This window comes from Lipotes vexillifer, unplaced genomic scaffold (assembly GCF_000442215.2).
Source record: "Lipotes vexillifer unplaced genomic scaffold, Lipotes_vexillifer_v1.1 scaffold2049, whole genome shotgun sequence".
NCBI lineage: Eukaryota > Metazoa > Chordata > Mammalia > Artiodactyla > Lipotidae > Lipotes > Lipotes vexillifer.
Window position 1 is genome coordinate 290,419 of NW_006778494.1, and position 6,851 is coordinate 297,269.

At 40.1% G+C, this 6,851-nt stretch overlaps 1 pseudogene; it reads right to left on the reverse strand.

The window, feature by feature from the left end:
• Window positions 1-429: 429 nt before the first annotated feature.
• LOC103090374 (GTP-binding nuclear protein Ran-like) lies at window positions 430-1,369 on the reverse strand (annotated as a pseudogene).
• Between the last annotated feature and the right edge of the window lie 5,482 nt (window positions 1,370-6,851).

Sequence of the window (6,851 nt, forward strand, 5' to 3'; positions counted from 1 at the left end):
TTTGGGGCAATTTGGGCATTTTGTTGAATGGAAGATTTTTTTTTTTTTTTTTTTTTTTGCCTCTCACTGTCGTGGCCACTCCCATTGCGGAGCACAGGCTCCGGACGCGCAGGCTCAGCGGCCATGGCTCACGGGCCCAGCCACTCCACGGCCTGTGAGATCTTCCCGGACCAGGGCACGAACCCATGTACTCTGTATCGGCAGGCGGACTCTCAACCACTGTGCCACCGGGGAAGCCCAAAAGAAGGTATTTTTAAAACTGCCACATTCACTCTGAAGCCTGTTTTTCTCCTTCAGCACCCCAAAGGTTAAGCACATATCCTGCTCAACTTACATAATAATAAAGTGGCAAACATGCTGCACCACTGACATCATAGGACAGTTGCCTGTAAAACTAGACTTCTGACATTGTTCTCCAGACTCATTTTCTCACAGGTCGTCATCCTCATTTGGGTGAACAGTTGTCTGAGCAACCTCTCAGTCATGCTTATGTTACACAGCCAAAGCCAGGTGCATGACAGTCTGGTAGGGCAAGAGTAGGCATGCCACAAACTCCAAGTTAGGGTCTCTAATTAATTTTCTAGCCAGCCAGAGGAAGGGCTTTTCAAAGTTGAATTTACTTAGGACAGAAATTTCATAGTACTGAAATTTCTTTTTTTTAAAAAAATATTAATTTATTTATTTGGCTGTATTGGGTCTTTGCTGCTGCGTGCAGGCTTTTTCTAGTTGCAGCGAGCAGGGGGCTACTCTTTGTTGCGGTGCACGGGCTTCTCATTGTGGTGGCTTCTCTTGCTGAGGAGCACGGGCTCTAAGCGCGTGGGCTTCAGTAGTTGCGGCACGTGGGCTCAGTAGTTGTGGTGCATGGGCTTAGTTGCTCTGGGGCATGTGGGATCTTCCTGGACCAGGGCTCGAACCCATGTCCCCTGCATTGGCAGGCAGATTCTTAACCACTGCACCACCAGGGAAGTCCCTGAAGATTCTTCTTTAGTGGAAGACAATTTTGTCTTACCTTTCCTGTCCTTAATATCCACTTTGTTGCCACACAGCACAGAGCTCTCCATGCCAGTTAAGCACATTCTTGTAAGTAATTCTTGATGTTACATCCAACATTCTAATGCACACAGGCTTAGATATAATAGCCATCTCTCAGTCCACCAAATTTCTTCTGACCAACTGACCATACATTGAACTTAATAGATCCTCTGCTGGTATGGAACACAAGGGGATGGACCTCAACACCCAAGGTAGCTACATACTTCTTCTCAAATTCACCAGTCAAATGATGTTTCATGAAAATAGTTTTTCCAGTAACACCATTACCAACCAGTATAAGTTTGAACTGAACTTGGGGTTCTCCTTGGGCAGTCATTGTGATATTTCTTCCAGAAGCATCTCTGTGCCCCATCTTAACATAATATTTTTAAGGTTCATCCATGTTGTAGCATGTATCAGTACTTCATTCCTTTTCATTGCTAAATAATATTCCATTGTATGAATATAGCACATTTGGTTTACCCATTCATCAGCTGATGGACATCTGGTTTATTTCCATTTTTTGGCAATTATGAATGAAACTTTTTTTTTTTTTGGCTGACTGCAGGGCTTGCGGGATCTTAGTTCCCCAACCAGGCGTCAAACCCGTGCCCCCTTCAGTGGAAGTGTGGAATCGTAACCACTGGACCGCTAGGGAGTTCCCTCCACTTTCTTGATAGTGCCCTTTAAAGCACAATTTTAAAACATTTGATGAAGACCAATGTATCTATTTTTTCTTTTGTCACTTGTACTTTTAGTGTCATTCTAACAAACCATTGCCTAACCCAAGGTGACAAAGATTTGCCTCTGTGTGTTTTCTTCTAAGAGTTTTACAGTTTTGGCTCTTACATTTAGGTCTTTGATCCATTTTGTGTTAGTTATTGTATATGATGTGAGGTAGAGGTCCAATTTGACTCTTTTGCATGTGTATATCCTATCGTCCCAGTACCACATGTTGAAAAAACTAGAGTTCCCCATTGAATTATCTTGGCCCCTTTGTTGGAAATCAGTTGATCAAAAATGTAAGAATTTATTTCTGGATCCTCAATTTTATTCAGTTGACCATATCAGGAGAAAATAGGGTTAATGTATCACAATAAGGTAGGTGAAGCAAACACCGAATTGCATAATACCACTGTATTAAGCAGTAAAGTTTAACAGAAGATAAAAAGCTTGAAATGTAGAAACATGAGTTGACTAGTCAGGCCTACCCCCCCCCAGCTTTATTGAAATACAGTTGATAAATAAAAATTATATTTAAGGTGTGCAACATGATGTTTTGATATATGTATACACTGTGAAGTGATAGGAAAGTAACATATCTATCACCTCATATAATTACCATTTGTGTGTGTGTGTGTTGTGAGAATATTTAAGATCTACCTAGTAGAAGCTAAACTCTTGATGTCTATTCCTCACTGTTGGGCCAGGAGTCTGGAGGTGCCTTGCTCCATGGTTCCAACAGTGTCAACATTTTTGTTTAACTTACTAACTAGCCCAGCTCCCAATAAGGAGAAGGAAAACTGAATGGGAGAGGGTCTAGGCTACAATGAATTGTATAAATATCCCCCAGGATGCTGGAAACCTTGGTGTTTTGCATGAAGTGTCTCTGTTATCACGTGCAGTGAAAGTCCTGCACTGCATGTCTCTGGGGGAAGAAAGTGAGATGTTCCATTTCAGTGGAAAGCATACAGCACAAAATTTTAGATGAAAGAGGTGTGAGGCAGAAAACAATGAGGGTCATTAAATTTCCTTAATTTTTTTCCATTGCATTTTCTGTTCTGTCTAGTAGAAAACTAACAATTGAAAGTTCTTGAGAAATGCTTGAGACACTCATGTACCCAGTAGCATTCCATTAGAGGGAAGGACTTTGTATTGGACCAGGCAATTTCATTGCAGTTATATTTCACTTCCGGCTAAGCCTCTTTTTTTCTGTGGTGTCACAGCTTCCTTAACCCACATTTATGGGCTCAGTTGGAATTCTCTTTCACCTGGTAAAGCAGGAAAAGAAGGATTATATTTTTATCTAAAGTGAATGAGCCTGACTATCGGGGGGATATGGTTAACGCTTCACGGAAGGGACTCTGAAGCCCTAGGGCATGTATTGTACATCATCTGAGGTGGTAAAGTTTCATGGAAGTTAGAAAGCATGAAAGCCTGAAAGATGGAAAGATTAAAAACTACCCAGGAAGTCCCACCATGAGCTCATATTTCTTCTGTCTAGAATGTTACTTTGGGTTACCCAATGTGTAAAGAGCCCAGTTAAACAGAGGTTCTGGCCAAAGGTGGGGCAATATGGAATGTACAATATTTGGAGGAGGAATGTTTTTAAAACAAGTTACAGCCTTATAAGATACAGCACAAATATGCTACCTATTTTTCCTTGCTTGTATTATAGAATTAAATGAAATTCCCTCTTTTCCATTTTACTTACTGTTTTATGTAAGATATGTTGGTTGATGTTGAAACTTGCCATTTGATACACTGGTTGCAGAATTTCCTGGCAGGATTCAGGTAGTGCTAAAAGAGAAGGGACTTTTCCTGTAAAACCCAGCTCTGAAGGTAGTTGAGGTAGTGAATGGGACTTCCGATGGTCTCTTTTTGGGTTGTGTTAAATGCTTTTGGCTATTTTAATCATAAGTCTTAAAAAGTTTATGAATGGTAAACAGTGCATATGAGTTAAAGAGTCAAGGGGTAGAATGTAGTGAATATTTTTGGTTTTGTCCACTATCCTCCATCTGGTAATAGCACCGCAATTGTTCTTTGCAGAACTTTCCCTCCACATATTGGACTCTCAGTCATGGTGTCCTTTCTTTCCTATAAGTGTGGGCAGGAACAACTCATGAATGGGAGAATGGGGAGCTGTGACTATTTGGGTAAGAGTCAGAGAATCTAGGCTTTTAATGTTCAGGGATTTTGGTTCATATTGGGCAATTTTTTTTTTTAAATTCTTTGGCCTTGCCACGCAGCATGTGGAATCTTAGTTCCCTGATCAGGGATCGAACCCGTACCCGCTGCATTGGAAGTGTGGAGTCTTAACCACTGGACCGCCAGGGAAGTCCCAGGCAAATCTTAATTCTGTTATCTTATTGGTGCCAGGATATTTTCTTTTTGCTAAGGGGATAAAATAATTTATTTAATAAAATAATAATATTTTGTACTTGGACATTATGAGTGAGAAAGGATTAAAACATTTTAGCTTGTAATGCATAGACTATATCAATTCTGTTATACATATTATGACTCCACATCTCCATGTGATTAATAATATATATTCTATGTGGCAACAGATATAAGCAACCTTGATATGGATCTAGGTGGAACATTATTTTTGAAAAATGTTAAACTTATCTTTTAAAATTTCTGATAACCTTTAAATGTTTTTGCATACTTGAGTTCTAGAGTGTCATTATGATCCAGTCCTGTGTTGATAACATAATCAATATACAATTAGTTTCTCTGCTATGCTAGGTCATATATTGTTAGAGGAAGCTAAATGTGGCATAATTCCTTTTTTTTTTGTTTTAAGGCTTTCATAATTGAACTGTATAAAGGACTTGGAATCTGATTTAATAGTCAGCGGGTAGAGGCTAAGTATCTTGTGTTGGCTGGAGTACATTCTCCACAGCATGGAGACAGATCAGGCCAAAGGCTGGAGTAAAAGGTATCTGGTTCCATGGTTCCAGCAAGGTCAACACCTTTGCTTGTCCTGATCACCAGCTCCATTTTCCTTATTAGGACAAGGCTGAATAGTGGCAGGGCTGGGTGGGAGAGGCCCTAGGCTATGGTGAAGGAATAAATATATTCCAGAGTGCTGAATGCCTTGTATTTTTCCCCTATGTGTTCAGAAGAAGGGCTACCTGATGGCACCAATATTTAAATATTGGGTTCCCAAAGTTCCTGTATGGTCATGTGCAAGCATGGGAGTGAATGTTCAGAACTGCAATTCTTCAGGGAGAGAAGATGAAATGTTCCATTTCAGTGTGTGAGGTCTAAGACACTGGGTGAAAATGTTATGGGGTGGAAAACAGTGAGGGTCATTAACTTCCTGCTTTGTCTGGATAAAACTTTTAAAAGAAGGATGCTTGAGAAAAGCTTGGAGTACCTAGTAAACCCATTAGAAGTCTATTTAAATAAGGAAGGAGTCTATATTAGACCAGTTATGACATGGCCCAAAGGCACAAGTAAATTTTATGAGAAAGCAAATTACACTCTCAGCCCATGAAATATACTCTCTTGTTGTGTTGTCACAGTGTTTGAAATCCACACTTATGGTTTCTTCAGGAAGAAGCTGATTGTCTGCAGTCCCAGCTCTCAGCTGCTAGGTTATAAGAGCTATGAATGACGAAGCCAAAAGGTAAGACGGATGGGGGAGGGACTTCCATGTGTGATGCACTTGACATGAGTGATGCCCTTGATGCAGTTGGGACATCTAGTGCCAACTGTTTGCAAAATTTTGGAAGAATCAATGATTAAAATTCCATGTCTCTCTTCATATATCTTCCTATGAAGGCTGCTTGAGTTGTGTTGGTGTCCTTGTAACTTCTGGGATATCCAAACACAGGCGTTCATCCTTATATCCTTAATTTACTGTTTACCCAAGTAATTCATCCCTTGTGGCCACCATATATTACATGACTACGGTGAATGAGTCAATTCCAAGCAGGCACCTGTGGACCCAGGGAGTTTTTAGCATTTAAGCTTCAGAAAGAGCTCCTTGATTTATTGTGAATATCTGACTCTCCTAGTCATGCTCTAAGGATCTTACTTTATCTCACCACTGTACTCATTACTGTATACACCTTATGTATCTCTCCCTTAGGACTGTGGCCCAAGGCTTCTGACCTTTTTCCATCAATTCTCATTTGGAAACATCCCAGGCTGAGTCACAAGGCTAATCGGGAAGGGATCTAATTCATAAACTCCTTACAGAATTTCCTTCCAGTCTCACTCTGACTACTTTCTGCTCCCTTGCAGATGCAAGAGATTTTATTTATTCATTTTATTTATGAGCCTAATACTACTTGCTGACTTCAGGTTAAACAGCTTTCTCCACCACTGCACCAAAAGATTCTCCGGATTTGTCTAATGAAAAGTTTCAGCAATCAGCTCCTTTCTTGGGCATCCACCTTCTAGGACAGGTTCCCTTACTGATTACTGCATTAAAGGTTTCTTAAGCAGCTCAGCCCTACTGATACACTGCTATACTTATTTCTATCTTGAATCAATACACCTTCCTCAAAATCTTCAGAGTCATTCCATACCTTTATATATAGCATCCTGTACAGTAGTCAACCTCCCGTGTAGGATCTTTGACTGAAGTAATTCTTTGTTCACAGGCAGATATTCACTTAGTTCTGGTTAAATTAAAGGGGGAATTTTGTTCCAATCAGGATGTGCTGACAGGATACAAAAGGACATAGTAAAATTCCCATTAGAAGAGTCCTAGATTCCAACCAGGGCTAAGCCTCTGAACCCTCCTTTGGCTTCACCACATTCCCTTTACTCTTTTTTTTTTTTTTAATTGAAGTTTAGCTGATTTACAATGTTGCGTTAATTTCTGCTGTACAGCAAAATGATTCAGTTATACATATATATATGTATGTACATTCTTATTTGTATTCTTTCCCATTATGGTTTATCACAGGATATTGAATATAGTTCCCTGTGCTATACAGTAGGACCTTGTTGTATATCCATTCTCTATGTAATAATTTGCATTGACTAACCCTAACTTCCCACTCTGTCCCTTCCCCACCCCACATTCCCTTTACTCTTTTTTTTTTGGCTACGTTGGGTCTTTGTTGTGGCACATGGGC